Source organism: Lasioglossum baleicum, chromosome 13 (assembly GCF_051020765.1).
Source record: "Lasioglossum baleicum chromosome 13, iyLasBale1, whole genome shotgun sequence".
NCBI classification, from domain to species: Eukaryota; Metazoa; Arthropoda; class Insecta; order Hymenoptera; family Halictidae; genus Lasioglossum; species Lasioglossum baleicum.
Genome location: NC_134941.1, coordinates 8,596,307 through 8,614,673, shown reverse-complemented (window position 1 = coordinate 8,614,673; position 18,367 = coordinate 8,596,307). Strand labels below are relative to the sequence as shown.

General features: G+C 37.8%; 1 protein-coding gene and 1 long non-coding RNA gene across 6 annotated transcripts in view; both read left to right on the top strand.

Annotated features, from left to right (window-relative positions):
* Rho-5 (rhomboid-5) overlaps positions 1 to 18,367 on the top strand; it is a 330,384-nt gene that overhangs the window by 234,579 nt on the left and 77,438 nt on the right. The window lies entirely within an intron of this gene.
* Positions 1 to 18,367, top strand: part of LOC143214754 (uncharacterized) — a 90,267-nt gene that overhangs the window by 45,889 nt on the left and 26,011 nt on the right. The window contains exon 2 of the long non-coding RNA XR_013010203.1: positions 2,893 to 18,367. This exon is cut by the window's right edge and continues 26,011 nt beyond it. This is a non-coding gene — a long non-coding RNA (uncharacterized LOC143214754). The remainder of the gene's footprint in view (positions 1 to 2,892) is intronic.

The following is an 18,367-nucleotide window of genomic DNA, read 5'->3' as shown; positions in this document are numbered from 1 at the left end:
AAAACTGTTTCGATTGCTCAAGGCAGTTATCGATGAGAGAAATTTATTTCGATCGCTCATAACAGTTATCGATGAGAGAAATTTATTTTGATCGGTCATAACAGCTATCGATGATCGAATTTATTGACTCGAATTGAGGGCAAAAATTGCCCCCTCCCTTCCTGTACCGACTCTGTTCTAGAGAGATTATTTTCTGGTCCATTGAGTTTTAAATAATTCTCCAGTTCACGTGCGTCAGAATTTTTCGAAAAATGTTCAAACTATACTGAATCTACGCTTTTGTAAAAAAATATGAAATTGAAAAGCTTTCTTATAGTCTCCGGTCTACATAGGCAGACAGTATTCTAAATAGCTACCAATTTCCACGGTTTAAAATTGTTCAAAAAGTCCGAATCGAGCAAAAATACGAAAATTAAGCTTGTTTATAGTCTCCGGTCTACAGAAATAATAATTACTTTCTGGTTCATTGAGTTTAAGGCAATTTCCTCGCTCCCGAATTTTTCGAAACGAGAAAACTAGCAGAACAAACTTCCATTCTTAAATTTCCCAACCAAATGGCCAGGAAATCTTATTTCAACTTCGTAGAACGTCTACAAGGCTACACACACACACACTTTGGCGGACAGCCATTTGTTACGTCGTCTGGTTTGCTTGAAGATGTTCGCAATTTGTTTGCATTCCATTTACTCCGGTGAAACAATCGATCAGACTATGAACTCGTCTACCGAACTCCCTTTTTACAAACACGATTAAGGTGGAACCTGTCCGAGTATCGTTCTTCTGTCGCCATCAGTTTATTTCCGCGAGTCCAATTCGATTCGCGCGAAGATGCTGTTGTCTCGGATATAGTTGGAGACTGTCCAGAAGAAAGTTGTAATGTATTGCGGACCGAGATATCAGTTTTACGCATCATAACAGTTTCATGATCTCGTCTCGATCGGAGAATCGAGTTTCAGCGAAAACAAATATCTGAGAAAGCTTTTTTCGGGACGGTTCGAAAGTGTCGATCTAGTCCACGGAGGAACTCTCGAATAATATCTGAACGAACTTCGAAAGTCGAAAAAATAGTATAAAATAGACTGCGGATCTCTTTATGCAAAATAAAAAATGTCTTCGTCGATTCCAAGACACAGAGGTTCAAAAAAAATTTCGTTTCTCTTTCAATTATTTCATTAAACTAGAATTAATACGTTGATGTTCGTAACTTTTTAAAATATGTCCACTGCTTTAAATTGTACATACCATAAAATCCGCAGTCTGGTTCTGCATTTCTATCGCAAATACTTCAAATCTGCAAACTAATAATAAAATACACAAGGTAGTTCAATAAACATTTGTTTATTTAATAATAAAAAAAATAGCTAATAATACATCGACATATTAAAATCCTTTTTACTGTTTTATATTTCACCTACTCGCTTTTATCATAAATGCCTAAAATCCACAGTCTATTTATGAGCATGAGTACATTTACAAAGACAGCCGTATATTAATGTAAACATGTAAGACAAAATACGTTTATTAAAAAATAAGAGAACACAATAAAAAATACAGAGAAGTAAATATTAACAAAAAGATTACAAAGACAGGTAAAACAATTGCAAATAATTGCACAAAGCAGCATTGTGTACGGTATATTATATCAGCGTCGCATGACTCGCAACATTGGCACACTTAGTTGAACAATTCCGCGTGCATTAACGACGCCAGGATTCTGGCTGCGCCAAAAGGTGTAATTGAAAAATTAATTGGCAAAACCGAATTCTCCGATGGTCGAGGTTTGGCCACGCGAATCGCTCGGAATCCTATTTTCCCGAATTTCCCGGCGATCGATTCGTTTATTGTCTAATTACCGGCGGGATTATGTTGTCCGTGGCATAACCGAATGAAAATTTATTATGCAAACTGCAGACGAACGTTGCGTGCGACCAGGCAGTGTGAACAGTAGCGATAGCGCAAATTCGTCATTTATTATTCAAAGGAAATTATTTAGCGAGTAAGGTAATTAAAACCTAAACAGAGCCGCGCGGTACGTCCGTGACACTGAATCGCCGCGATTCCCCGAAGAAATGACATTTATGAATCAAGACAATCGATCAATTTATCGATCATGTTTAATTGTAACCGGATAGCGGAATGTAGATAATAAATGCGGAAAGAGATTTTCAGAACTGTGTGTAAATGTTGTAAATTACAATGTTACAGTTTACTTAAAAATTCTCCGACAGTTTTTATAATTTCCATTAAATTTTAATATTGCTTCTGCTTGTCGTTCTCGAAAACACATTTCCAAAAACGGAAAAATTGATTTTCAAAATCCGCGCAGCCTTCGCGTTTGTTTTTTGAGCGAATTCGGCCAGCTGGATTAAAAATGAGATGATCCGGCCGCAGCATCGCTCCAGCTCGCAAATCGGAATGTTTTCTGTTAACAATAATTTTGATTTGTGGTTCGATAAAACTGGATTTGACAGGGTCGTCATATCGCAAACAATGCTGCGCGAATATCTCCGGGTGTGCCGTTTTGAAAAATTCACGGACGACCCGGATTCTCACGGCGCGAAAAATGAAAATGTATAATTCGTTCGGAACGCATTGTAAGCTCGAGCTCGCGCGCAAGGTGGGAATTGGCGGTTCGTTTTTTATTATTTATTGACACTGAAACCGGCAGGACCCGTCAGAACCACGGTAAACAAATTTCATAATTTACCATTATTCGGATCATGAAGATGCATAAGGATGATAAATTATCCAATAAATTTATGTCCGTAATTTTCAGGGAAGATCCGAATGAATATATTTTTGTACAAAATGGCACATTTTTCATGTATTTTGTTAATGTGAAATACCCGTTTTTCGACTCGCGCTAATGTTCTCGTTCTTCCTCTGTTCCAGGTGAGTATCAAGGCACTGGTAAACTTGCACCGTAATTAAACGCTGTCGGAGTGAGTACGAAGTAAATGTTAATTTATGGCGGGAAACAAAATAAATGGCGCGATGTTGCTCGTGTGTCTGCGTGTCCGTTTCTGTTTGTGGTCGGCGACGATGCTTTCTGCGTCGTGCGCGTGCATCGCGAGTGTTTCGCAATGCAAACAACGTCCGGTCGGGAATTACGCGATGTGAAATTTACACGATTAACAATGCCCGCGGAACAACATATTTTCACGAAATGACGAACGCAATTCCCATAAGTCTGTCGCGAAAGTATTCTTACATAATCTGTATTTCTCTAAGAGCCTTTTCATTGCAACAGTGGACGTATATAACAATTAAAAAAAAAGTCTTCTGGACAAATCAATTCCAAACTTGACGGATTTATTCTCGTATACTTCGAGAATGTACAGTATTTCTTTCAAATAGAATTTTTTAAATCGTGGTAAAAAGATCAGGCTATATTCGCGAAGTTTTTTAAGGAACACTATTGCCCAAGTCAATTTGAAATTTTCTGAATTTGTTAATGTATATTTGTCTTAAAAAATATTGATTTTAAATAAATTATTTTGAAACAAGAGATAATCTAGGTAGGATAAGATGATCTATTCTGGAACAAGAGATATAATCAAGACGTTTCGTAACTGTTGTGAACAGATTATATTGTAAGTCTGGATAGGTATTGCAGCGGGTGGTAGCTTTTGTAAACATCGATAATTGACTGTTTGTAGTGGTCAAGCACAGGACACGCCACGTGTTGAATTTCCCTGTATGGTTTGCTTCAGCAGCCGTCTCCAAATCTATCGTGTACTGCATGGCTGAGCTTTGGAATCAAGTTCGCGTTCATATCACGTGTTCCGCGATCCAAATCAATTATAAATTCACTCCAAACATCAATATCTTCAGTTCTGATAAATAATTAATTCGAATTCTAACTGTATTGTCCATAAAACTATTTTCAAAGTTATATATAATTGATTGAGATCGCGTTAATGAAAAAATTCGTGAAGATAAATGGTAGCAAAAGACGACATAAAAGCAATTAAACATTTTTCATTTCGCAATTTTTCAAACGCAATATCTGTACAGAATATCGAAAAACGCAATTTTAAAGTAACGCATCCATTCACTTTAAATTTGTACAAACATAAAACAAATACTCCGTCAAAAAAACGCGAATTTATTTTAAAACTGTTTCGCAATGTTACAAACCCATCGATTCTGCAGTCGAAATTTAAAATAACGAACCATATTTTACCGCGTGCGTATATAAATTGCCAGCAGAAACACTATCTAAAATTGTGCTGCTTCATAAAGAAGATTGCAATCCGTCCAGTTTGCTGTAAAAGTTTAAGCTAACGTACCATATTTTAGTGTAAATATACTATTCGCGCAAACACAATCTAAAATTGTGTTGCTTCGTCACGAAGATTAGAGTCTACCAATTTTGCAATAAAAATTCAAGCTGGTGGATTTTAGCCAGGCAAACACTATCTAAAATTGTGGTGCTTCGTCTAAAAATTTATTGTACAAGCCACCGGTTTTGCAATAAAAATTTGAACCACTAAAATTTTGTTCCACAAAGATTAGTTTACTGATGTTGCAATAAAAGTTAAGCTGGAGGTCCACTGTGGAAATAAATTATCTAAGCAAACACTATCTAAAATTGTGTTGCTTCGTCCAAAAAGTTATTGTATAATCCTCCGATTTTACAATAAAAATTTAAATCACTAAAATTTTGTACCACAAAGAAAATTACTCCACTGATGTTGCAATAAAAGCTGGAGGACCAGTGTGCAAATAAATTTTCTAAGCAAACACTATCTAAAATTGTGTTGCTTCGTCCAAAAATTTATTGTATAATCCTCCGAGATTTTACAATAAAAATTTAAACCACTAAAATTTTGTTCCACAAAGAAAATTACCCCACTGATGTTGCAATAAAAGCTGGAGGACCAGTGTGCAAATAAATTATCTAAGCAAACACTATCTAAAATTGTGTTGCTTCGTCCAAAAATTTATTGTATAATCCTCCGAGATTTTACAATAAAAATTTAAACCACTAAAATTTTGTTCCACAAAGAAAATTACCCCACTGATGTTGCAATAAAAGCTGGAGGACCAGTGTGCAAATAAATTTTCTAAGCAAACACTATCTAAAATTGTGTTGCTTCGTCCAAAAATTTATTGTATAATCCTCCGATTTTACAATAAAAATTTAAACCACTAAAATTTTGTTCCACAAAGAAAACTACCCCACTGATGTTGCAATAAAAGCTGGAGGACCAGTGTGCAAATAAATTTTCTAAGCAAACACTATCTACAATTGTGTTGCTTCGTCAAAAAAATAATAATCCACCGGTTTTGCAACAAAAATTTGAACCACTAATATTTTGTTCCACAAAGAAAATTACTCCACTGATGTTGCAATAAAAGCTGGAGGACCATTGTGCAAATAAATTATCCAAGCAAACGCTATCTAAAATTGTGTTGCTTCGTCAAAAAAATAATAATCCACCGGTTTTGCAGCAAAAATTTGAACCACTAATATTTTGTTCCACAAAGAAAATTACTCCACTGATGTTGCAATAAAAGCTGGAGGACCATTGTGCAAATAAATTATCCAAGCAAACATTATCTAAAATTGTGTTGCTTCGTGAAAAAAATAATAATCCACCGGTTTTGCAGCAAAAATTTGAACCACTAAAACTTTGTTCCACAAAGAAGATTAGTGTCCACTGATGTTGCAATAGAAGTTAAGTTGGAGGGCCACCACGTGCAAATAAATTATTCGCTAGGACCCGGTGGTTTCGCCCGAGAATCCCATCAAACTTCCGTCACAAAATATCGCATACCTAAACGCCGAAGACGGTACGGTCCATCGGACACGCTAAGTTCTAAAGTGATCATATGTCTCCCCGGGGAGGATGCACATGTTCGTTCCAATAACAATAGGGCAGACGGTCCAGGTTGGACAGCATCATCAGATAATGGAGCACCAAGAGTGCATTACACTGTATGTTCAAATTATGCATTTCTGAGTGGCCTGCACTACGCTCGGTTGTTTCGTGCACGTGTGTACGTGTATTCGCGTTGACCGACTGCAAACATGCCCAGATTTCGTCTTCGAAAATTTCTGCAGTGGCGACATAATTATTGCAGTATTTACCTACTTCTCCATTGTTTTATTACATCAAAATGTTCCCTCTAAAACATATTAGACGTCTGTTGTTACATCTGTTAAGAAAGGAAATAATGTTCAATATAAAAATTGTCTGCATCGATTGTAGGAAACAGGAGTGAGCTAAAAAGGAATTTCATCTTTTAATAGTTATAACTAAACTGCGGATCTTTATGCATTTACAGGAAAATTGAGTAGATGAAATTCAAAATTGGTGAAAATTTTTAAAAATTGAAGATGTCAAAATATGATTTCTCCCCCATTGAAATCATAAAGGATGAAATAACGTACAATCTATAATAGTTTCTCTTTTTTGCAATCGATGCAGACAATTTTTATTTTGCATAAAGATCCGCAGTCTAGTTTTAACAAATGAAAAATAATGTAAGTCCGTTTAAATTCGATTAATTTGTTCACTGCTCTTTGTGTTACGTTTAACCATTTTCTGCCATAGATGCATAAAATCCGCTTTTTTTTTGGTTAGCCTCGTCGGAGCACATCTTATTCGATCATCTCGCGCGTGTGTCACTCAATTTCTGCGCGTTCGACGTTCCTTATAATAGAATTCGACGTTAACCAAGTTCTCGGCGCGTGACGAATTTATCGCGGAGGGAACTTAATCCCCATAAACTAATTAAATTAAGCAGAGTCTGGGAGGGTGCAAATCTGTTCGGGTATACTCGCTGATCGAATCTCGTGTTCGAAAGCCAAACAGTCTACGCGGGGAACAATTTTTTCGAGGAACACCATTGGACTTATCAATTTCTCATTTCGTAGATTTATCACTGCACGTTTCGGAGAGTATAGTATTTTTTTCTATGTGGCAATATTGATTTTATTTAAATATTGCTCTATCATGTTAGGAGAGCTTAGACTTTGGAAATTTTTTAAACAAAAACTATTTTACATATTAATCCTTTGCATATTTTTTAAAAACGATACTATTGTTATTCTCCAGGGTTACAAAATATTATTATTATCCACAGTTGTAAAATATTATTATTTTATCCAGAGTTATAAAATATTATTATTGCCCAGAGTTACAAAATATTATTATTATCCAGAGTTATAAAATATTATTATTGTCCAGAGTTATAAAATATTTATTATCTGTTGCTATCTGTCTTCAATTCTGCAACCAAGATACCAAAATCGCTGTGAATTAAACGAAAAGAAAATATTGTAAAATAGAAAATGGCTTTGTTCAATGATCCTTGGAGCTGTTTCTAACAGGCAGAGTATAGACACTCGCTTATAAAATTGAAAGCGTGAGAGGATTCCATAAAGTAAATCGAGCCAGTTCTTCGTCAGGGGAAACTTCCAATTGACAGTTTATTAACGACGCCCGAGGCGAAGGTGGGAAAACTTGCGGAAAATCGCCAAATGAGTTTCCAGCGGGCCCGTCTTTTGTTCCGGTCTGGAACTCGCCGGGAAAACAGCAATATTTTTCACACGTCTTTTCGCGCTCTTCCCTTCGAACCCTTGGGGGTAAGAATCATTCTCCGACCCCTCGGTGTACCGAACTTCGTGGTATCACAATCCCTTAATCATTCTTCTTCTATCCCTCCACGTATTCCGTCGTGAAACAATAAGCGGCGGTCATGTATCTGTGTTTACCAAAAAAAAAAACATCATTGTTCATGAGTTTTTTACATTTTATATAACTCAGCTGTTCAAACTTTAACGAATCCTCTAGTTTTCACTATTTCCTCCGATATTTGTGCATTGATTTAATTTTTTAGACTGTAGAGAACACTGTATTCAATTTAATTTTCTAAAAATAAAGGTCCTCTAACGAATATATATTTTTTCACGATTAGGGAATGAAAGAGCAAATTATTCTTTTCGTAATTGTCTGTGTTCACGCGTTAAAGTTCCCCGTAATATGTAGTAAAACATTCCGCCTATATTAATACAGTAACTCTGGTGGTTTTCTTCGGACAACCGTAGCGCTACTTTTCTCCGACACTGATTAATTATTCCGTAGATTAAAGTACTTAATGCGAACGAAAGTAGTGAGCTCTCGGTACTGCGAAAAACCAGGGCCCGAGTTCCTTGTCTACGCTTGAGCTCTCCTCTTTTTCGATCGGTCCAGCCATTAATCTTTTGACGTTAATTCGATTGGACCTTTCCTATTCGAAACTCATATTGTAACGTCGCTATCTCCGACGAAAGCCAGAATAGCCAGAAGGAATTGACAATTGATAAATGCATTTCTGTTTCAAGTATCGGCCAAATTAAATTTACATTAGTAATCGCGATAATTTAGTTATACCACACACTCATTTGAAAGTACAATAAATTATAGCAATCCCAGTTATAACAAAATTATTTTTATTTCATATTCATCATTAAACTACATACGAAAATTGGAAAAGAATGAATAATTTACCCTGCAGATAATTAAATTTTCATTGCGGGCGCAAATAAAAAGGTTTTAAAAAGTGCCATTTCATTTTTGTGGATTGATTTGCTCCATTTACATTTACAAGTTTTGACATTCAAGTTGTTTATAAAAGAAAAAGCGAATCGTTCCTCTGGCGACACGAATATTGATTTATTGTATTAGGCCAGCGTATTTTTCACTCTTCCGAATAACGCCGCTCGATTCAGACGTGCATTTGTATTATGTTATCATAATGATTGTGTTCTCCTAATAAATTTTGTTTGTTCAATGATCTTTGGTTGCATGGTTTAAGATCTTCTACAATGATATTATATTAGAAATCTCCCACGATTTTTTCGTGTAATTCCTACCGATTGCAATTTTTTATAAAATCTTGTTGTGATTTAGTAGGTGTTCTAATATTTTCGTGGGCCGCTATCAATCTCGTTCAGGGTAGTTCTAGTGTGAAAAGGAATCTCCTAGGAAGATTCCATGGTAGTTCCCAGAGCCCGGTCACGTCATTGGCTGAAAATTAATGTTCCACCCCCTTATGAGAACTGAGTAGAAGACTGCAAAGTCAGCTCCCGTCGAACAATCCCTAAAAGCGACTTCCGCTCGATACAACGCGTATAATCTGCTGGCCGGCGGCCAGCCCGGCTATTCGGCAGATTCTGTTTTCCTGCGTTTCGTAGGATCGCGACTAGCATGGAGATTACAGCCCGAGCCTGATGGATCCCCGTGTTTCCGAGTTTCTCCTAGCTCGTTAAAAGTTTCCGCCTGCAGGGAAAAATTCGATATAGGGGCGAGAGAGAAAGAGAGAGAGAGCGTGGTGGAGCGCCGACGCGCGCAAAGCCAGAACCCGAACCTTTGTGAGCCGGACAGGAATCCATTCCGAACGGTATCAGAGAAGTTGAAGAACTCCTTCGCCTCCCTTTCCATTTTTTATTTTCCCGCAGCCACCGTAGCCGCAGAAAAAAATAGGAACGATGCGTGAGGGAAACGAGTAATTCGATCGCGAGCTTTGTTTCGCGTTGTGTCGATGACTTCCGCGTTTTATTGTCGTTTAAAACGCTTTGGAAATTTGAAATCGACACGAAGCACGCTGGCCTACGAGCTCGACCTAGTTGTTCATTTGGTAAAAAAGCAACTTGCCCAAATCGATGTTTATTAAATGTATATTGCTTCCTAAATGTCCATGACATTCGAAAACGATGAAAAGCATTTAAAAATCAATATTTTATGAATCCTATTTGCCACCGAAAAAATTACCTCTTTTCTTATTGATAGTCCGGAGAATCTATTTAATATTATGTGTCCATTTTTGTTGCAAATGAATAGTATTTGTCTACATTTAGAGTATATCTTTTGTACTAAGATTTAATATATATATATAATTTATTAAGATAACAATGCTCAATAAACTAAAGAGAATCTTCAAAGTTCTCAATCTTTGGTAGAGGATATCTTTCGAGTCCCTCATTGTATCAAAGTGCATTATTATCAGCGTTCTTTTCTCTATGAAATCATGCAAGAATCACAAGTTATTATTGTTTAAAGAGTATGTGTCGCGTGAATTGCGGCCGAACCTCCGGCATTTTGATAATGCAGTCGAACAATTAATATTGAAAGATGTTGAAGAAAAACGCGATGACAATAATGATTTGTCAATATAATATAATAGAATGTCAATTGTTATTGTTGTTTATACAATAAAAATTATATTTTTGTTTTTCATAATTAATATTATGTTTCTCGCACAGTTTCAACTAAAATATTTTTAGTTATGTTTATAAAATACCTTACTTCAAAACTGATTGATTATTGTGTTTATTTGAAACCTGAACCTGATTTAACAGACAGTATCGATAATCTGAGAAAAAAATGTTTTAAACAAAACTTAATCAACATTCAGCAGTCTACATATTTCAATCCAAAAAATTAAAAAAGAAATTTTTAATGCATAAATAATGAAAGTCACCTTGAATTTTTAAAAGCTAATATGTATTTTTGACTTCATAATACTAGATCGAGCGCGTGGATCAGTTATAATTCTCCCTTGAGTCGTGGGGATTTTGTTTCACATTTTTAGAAATTACAAATTTTTAAAAATCCATAAGCTTGATCCCCATATGTATATCTATTTGCCCTTCTAGAATAATCACATTTTTTTTTCGAAAAATAACTACATTTTAAAACGATGCGTTCAGGAGCGAAGTCAACAAATTTATGAACAAAAGATTTATGCAAGAGAAATCAAGCATTGACGTTCATGTCGTGCACCGAATGCTTTTAAATTCCGATTGCGATTCCGTCAGACAGGATGCGCTCGAAATCACGAAAAATAATGAAATAATCGAACAATACGTTCCGATGTATATGTATGCACACCCCCTTTTCTTGACATTTAGTATTTTCCAACAAACGGAATCATTGGAACGTTCGCGCGCGAGATTACATCCCCGGTGAGAATCGATATTACACAACGCTTTACAGCGACGATCGTATTAAATTCACGGAGAATAATACCCGAACAGTTATTAATAATACAGTACTGCTGTATTCACGCATAAATTGAATGCCGGCTTACTAAATTATTCGTTAAATATATACTGCAATTTAGATAAACACCGTACGCTCCGCGGGAAGCGTATAAATTTCTATTTTAATCGGCATCGAGTGCGGAATCATCGAATATAAATCGAAAAATTATTTCGCCGAGTCCGTATATTAATGCCAAAAAATTTATTTCCTCGGCTCTGTTATTGGTTCAGCAGTGAAGTATATTTGATAGATATATGTACACAATATTCGGTAAAAAAATTTGCATAGTTCAATTTATATTAAAAAAGTTAAAAAAAACAACGGTGGAAAGTTTCTTGAAATTATGCGAATGAATATAGTATACCATGTTCTTCTGGGATTATTATTTAGAAGAAAATTATCGAGCTTGTTTTATTATTAAAACTGATTGGCTTCTCTGTTCTATAAGTGACTCCGCTTTAAATGTTCACAGTAGCTGCAATATTCAATTAATTTCGTTAGTATGTACATGTTCGGAGTCCTTCGGAAGCGATGCAAACTGCAAACGCTGACTTTCCGACATAGGACGTCACTAAATTCTTCAATCGAAATCAGTGTGCGGCGCAGTTAATTGCTTCGATTACATCGGCCGTTCAACACGAGCTACAGTGAATTCCGAATTTAATCGATAGCGTTACCTTAATTATTCGCTAAGCACTCGACGCAGGCGCTCGCTGTACCCAAATCAACTTCGTTCATTACCGATGGATTGACAGAAAAGAGCGAAAGAGTGGTCTTTAACTGGGAGCAACAATAAACATGTTTCAGTTGAGAGAAAGGATTTTAATCAAATGTTAAAAAGCATCTGGTTGATCCGCGGGTTTTTCCCGATTACGACTCCCTTTTCCACGGTTTCTCCCGTCGTCTTTCGTGTCCGGGAACGATAATATGCAACTCTCCTAATCTTAGCCCTTTTGAAGAGTCAAAGGGCTTGGCAACAGCGCCGGGACTCCGAATGATCTTAGGACTTTAAAGATTTTAATTCCTCGGTAAAACTTCCGACAACGTGGAATTCCCGAGTCTCAAAGTACTCCGGCAACTCTTTACACATTTTGACCGTCGAGAGCTCCAATATGGCCGCGCGCTCCGCTTTTCACTTTGGCCTGCTTCGAGCTGTGTTTCGAGAGGATCCTCGCGGAAAAATGCGGCTGCTCTGACGGTTCCATTGACAGCCGATGAGCTATGGCAGCCCTTCCTTTCATTTTATTAAAAAGTTCGCAGCTTTGTTTCGAACTTGTTCCGCTACGCCGAAGTGCTCGCGGTTTCATACGTGTGGTACTTGAGGAGAACCCAGAAACACAATTGTTGACAATACATTTCTGTTTTGAATTGTTCCTTTATCAAACCTTCGGGGATATACTTGTGACATTTTTCTGGTTGAAATGAGTCCAAACACGACATAATTCCAGGCACATTTACCTGTTTAATCCACGAGTTTGTGGAACCTCGATTATCCGAACTGATGATCTGCATTTCCCATTCGTACGATAATGTGTCCTATTAATGATATGATGTTAAAAAGAAATCCAATCTGTTTGTAATATCTAAACACCGAGTGATTTTTCTCGGGTAATACTTTCTTCATATTGAAAGGTGTGGCTTAAAAAATATTGTTTTGACATCTGAAAAAAAAATGTTTGAACAATATTTTGTGCTACTAGGGGTTCCACTGATTGGTTCGGATGATCGAGGTTCTACTATATCGAGGATTAAACAGATAAACATGAGCCGACCTGTACCGTGTTCGGGCTCATGTTAATCAGGAAAACGCCACGAACGTGTTGATAAAGGTTTAACAAAGAAACTTTGGAAACAAGAGTTGACAAGATGCCGACTATCTCGTTTACCTAGTGTCACCAAAAATCTCCATCCAAAGGAATTCGGTCATTTTCTAAAAGTCGCGAGCACAAAGTGAACGCTCGATCATCCATTGACTGGTCACTCAACAAAGCAGTGATTGGATTTCCCGAAATTCACGGAATTCTTCCCGACACTTGCATTCGGGTGCAATCGAACGTGGCGAACGTTCGAAATCCCGAGTTTGATCGGTAGCAACGGTAGTAACAACGCTGACCGGAATGCCAGAGGGGTGGGTACGGTTGTGATCAGGTGGAGCGTTTAATTGTCGCACTGGCTATGACGATCGAATGGCATATTCGGTTTCAATCGGATCACTCGAAGATCACAGCTACGAAGAGAATCCAATTCACGAGATATCACTCAAACCGACGATAACGCGAACTTAATGCCGGCTTTACGATACCATAACGATTAACAACAATCGATGAGCAGCAGCCGCCTGGAGCCTTGTGCAACTGGTTAACGCTCACCGGTGCTCCTGCGAACCCGTAAAGAGGGCCTTAACCCGACCGGGCCAAGCCCAGGATTTATTGACGTTGGTTTGCATAATATCGATTTCGCATTTCGAGCTGAGATTAAGATTTCCAGGAGATTAACGGCGGCTGGCGCAGGGTTCTGCGAAACCGCGGTTTAACCTTCGGAACTGGCGCACCCCCCCTAATAGGCTCGGGAGAACGTCGATTTCAACGGGAAGATGTGTATCCGACAGGATGACAGATTCCTCTGGCCGGATGATAATATCAAGCCGCGATCTGATGAAGCGTCCGGCCAATTAATTGATATCTTGCTGGCCCGGACTGCTCGACTACGATCGCAAATCGCTGTCGAAGGCATCAGCCTCGAAAGATCTCTGACAGTAACGAGAGGACTGACCCGCCGGGGACTCTCGGGTAATTAGGGTCAACAGATCTCCCGCGCCCCGGTCAGCGAGCAGGTGAAAATTTCATTTTAATGCGCACCGTTGCTTCTGCGACCACTAACAATTCAAATAGGGACTCTCGGGCAGTGGGTTTGAAAAATTGATTTTCCATAAAGTGGAGTGTGGTAAGTGCGTCAACGGGGCAAGTCCGTTAATTGGTTATTTTTATTTTAATATGAACGAAATTTTTCTCTAGCTTGTATTTATTAATGCAGTATAAGTGCGTAGTAATTGACATTTGTACAATATCCTAATAAAATGATAAGTTTCAAGCAAAATTAGAATCCTACGTAATACTAATTCATCAGCAATAACTGTGGCAAGAGTTTGATACCAAGAGCGTTAGGTTTTTACATACCAGACTGAAGATACATCAGTTTATAGTCCAACTTTGCAAAAACTAGGGCGCACTTACCCCACTCCACCTTATATCAAGAATATTTCGAAAATGGGTTCTCTCGTAGAGTTTCTGCGTAGAAATAACCCTTAACTGATTCTAGAAAAAAATGAATCTTTACTACAGAGATTTATTGTTGTACTCGTAATTAATTTTTCGCGGCGCACAGTTTCGATCAATTTCTACATGAAATAAATATAGCTGAGTGAGGCATGAAACGTTATGCTTCGGGTTTGAAACAAATAACGTTTCCGATTCGGATATCAGAATAGCCTTATTGATGAGTCCTCTAGCGGGTCTAGGACGAAACACTCCACCTTTGTTTTCCTCCAATAAAATAGCACCTGGCATTTTACAGATTCAAATCCGAATCGGAAACGTTATTTGTTTCAAACCCGAAGCATAACGTTTCATGCCTCAACTCAGCTATATTTATTTAATGTAGAAATTGATCGAAACTGTGTGCGCCGCGAAAAATTAATTACCATTTTCAAAAAAGTACGATCGCGAAAAATACCTCCTTTATCTTTATTGTTGTACTGTTCGATTTAACGAAATTATCAGAGTTTGAATATCAGACATTCATTGTTCAAATACCTCTTGGATCCACCGTGGGCAATCCCACGTATTTCCAGGAGGTATACAGACTGGCGAGCAGAATTGAAAGTGGCACGATTAAAAAATCCAATTATACCAACAAACTTCCTCGCAGCTCCGGTAGCTTCAAAAGAGTCCTGGCCGACCGAAACGTCTGTACTAATAAATCCCGGTCTTTTCAATTTCAACTTTCATTGGGCCACGGTATAAATCCTTCGGTCTCCGGCGGTGTGCATCAATTAGACCCGGCTGGATCCCGCAAGCATCGTGATCATTCTCTGTATCGCCTTTCACCGGTCGACAATTCGTCACGGTGAACTTCACCAGAGAGTTTCCTGGTCGCCCCGTCGCGCATAAATATTCGGCGGGCCGGGGAGTCAAAAGCGTCCTTAATCCAACAGTTTTGTCGCCGAATTTATCCTCGGGTATAAAGAGCTTATCCCGGCTGGCTATCTATCTCGACTATCGACGTGTCCCACCCCCGCAAAATCGCCCTTTCGCCTCGTTCTTTCATCCCTTCGCCGAAAGATGAAACGTCGGTGGGCCCTAAAGCTCAGTTCCCATCCTTCCATGCTGGTGTCGGGATACGATTATCCGACGATCGATTTATCCCACCCTTCGATGGTTAACCAGCCTTCTGGAAACGCGATAATCAGTTTCCGACACGTCTTCCCCGCGTAATGCGCAAGGAGGGTCGAAGTGCATCCCCTTTTATCGAGACTGGCTGTCTCTTTCAATCGCTGTAAACACAGGCGAGACCCTTGCGATTGATCGAGGCTGGATTAATTTCCCGAACGAGCCGCGATCGAGATCGGGACCAGATTCCGGTGCCGAGCCACGGGGTTAAGGATGTGCTGAAAAGTCGAATTTTCGAAGTATGGAATTTATATTAGGTTGGAAAGAAAGTTCTTGCGGTTTTTAACTATTAAATACAAATGCAAAACCGTAAGGACTTTCTTTCCGATCTAATATAACTGTTGTCTTCGAATTTTATGAATCTAACATTATTATATAGAATTTGAAGATATAACTCACTTTTATTCCGATATAAGACGATGTGTCTCGGGACCGTCCGTCGCCGTATTTCGGAAGAGAGGCAAGTTTTATTTCCGTTGCGAATTTAAGGTTAAGGAATTTTTAGCTTCCGTGTGTGTGATGACCCTTTATTTTATATACAGAATTAGAAGATTACGGAAAATACGTCGCGAATTTAAGGTTAAGGAATTTTTAGCTTCCGTGTGTGTGATGACCCTTTATTTTATATACAGAATTAGAAGATTACGGAAAATACGTCGCGAATTTAAGGTTAAGGAATTTTTAGCTTCCGTGTGTGTGATGACCCTTTATTTTATATACAGAATTAGAAGATTACGGAAAATACGTCGCGAATTTAAGGTTAAGGAATTTTTAGCTTCCGTGTGTGTGATGACCCTTTATTTTATATACAGAATTAGAAGATTACGGAAAATACGTCGCGAATTTAAGGTTAAGGAATTTTTAGCTTCCGTGTGTGTGATGACCCTTTATTTTATATACAGAATTAGAAGATTACGGAAAATACGTCGCGAATTTAAGGTTAAGGAATTTTTAGCTTCCGTGTGTGTGATGACCCTTTATTTTATATACAGAATTAGAAGATTACGGAAAATACGTCGCGAATTTAAGCTTAAGGAATTTTTAGCTTCCGTGTGTGTGATGACCCTTTATTTTATATACAGAATTAGAAGATTACGGAAAATACGTCGCGAATTTAAGGTTAAGGAATTTTTAGCTTCCGTGTGTGTGATGACCCTTTATTTTATATGCAGAATTAGAAGATTACGGAAAATACGTCGCGAATTTAAGGTTAAGGAAGTTTTAGCTTCCGTGTGTGTGATGACCCTTTATTTTATATACAGAATTAGAAGATTACGGAAAATACGTCGCGAATTTAAGGTTAAGGAATTTTTAGCTTCCGTGTGTGTGATGACCCTTTATTTTATATACAGAATTAGAAGATTACGGAAAATACGTCGCGAATTTAAGGTTAAGGAATTTTTGGCTTCCGTGTGTGTGATGACCCTTTATTTTATATACAGAATTAGAAGATTACGGAAAATACGTCGCGAATTTAAGGTTAAGGAATTTTTAGCTTCCGTGTGTGTGATGACCCTTTATTTTATATGCAGAATTAGAAGATTACGGAAAATTACGTCGAACGAAAACTTGAACTAAAATTGATAGTGTTCCACATGGTTTATTTGTAAATTTCGAGGGTAGGGGAAGGAAAGGTGAACACGAAGAAACTATAATAGTTTGCTTAATTCGCCGGATGATCCCTAATTTTTAAGTGACGGCGTTCATATTTCAGAGCGAAGGATAAGCCACGGGCGACTCCCCTGCGTCGATACCAAAGTTCATCCACCCGCGGCTTAAACCTTCAAGAAATTTTTAAGAGGATTAAATATTTCCAGGAGAGACTGGACGCCGTATTTTCGGAGCTCAGAATTATATAGTGCTCCGTACCATTTGAAATTTGTAGAATCCCGAGCGGTATAAACCGGCGGGGAATGTTCTGTTCGCGAAGTTTGCGGTTTGCGAGATGATAATCGAATTATGATGTTCCTTAAATGATGTTCTGCGATGACGCAGATTCTAAAATTTCCTTGAAACATGTTTCAAATATACTGTCCAATCTTTTAACGGGTAGCCAAGTTTTCGATGTTGTTGACATGTTTTCTAGCAGTTCGGTTTAACATCAATGAAGCGTGTCGAGGGAAGTAACGTGGCTGACGTTGGTTGAGTAGCTAACAAGAACCAAGAGGCTGTCGATAGACAATTAAGCAAGTGCCATAAGTTCCTAAGTTCCATGAATGAACGCGTCAAGTAGCTTCACCGTATTCTGTCATCATAATTCTAAGGAATTCGTCCATTCCCGAACACTTTTAATTCATCAATAACAATTATTTACGATTCTGTTTGATCGGTTCATTCTTTATATCATTACAATTATGCCGAACACTTTGACAAACCACTGTATACATGAATCTAGAATCTAGATTGAAGTTCATCCGTTATATTATTACTAGACAGCGGATTTGATGCATTTATGACAAAAATGAATACACTGGTGGTCAAAGTGATAAGGCACCTAAAGGTTTTTAGCAATGAACATTCATTTATACATATATACACGTAGAAAGTGAATATACAACAAGATCAAATTTTGCAAGACTTTAACAGCTTATATCTCAATAATTATTTGTTTGCGACACGTGGCTCCTTTCAAACTTTTTCTCTATTCGATGAGTGGAAGGTGTTGATGTAAAAAACAACTGTATCAACAATTTTCTTTATTATAAACAATTTTGCGGCAAGTTTTTCTTACGAATGTCCACCGATCCAGAGGTATAGGTATTCACACCTAGAACGGATGATGTTGGGAGATCGGATACTAAATTCTCAGAGGATCGTGGGTGATTGACGCAATACTGCACTTCGTTTAACAAAACACTTTAATACAGTTAGTTGACAAAATAT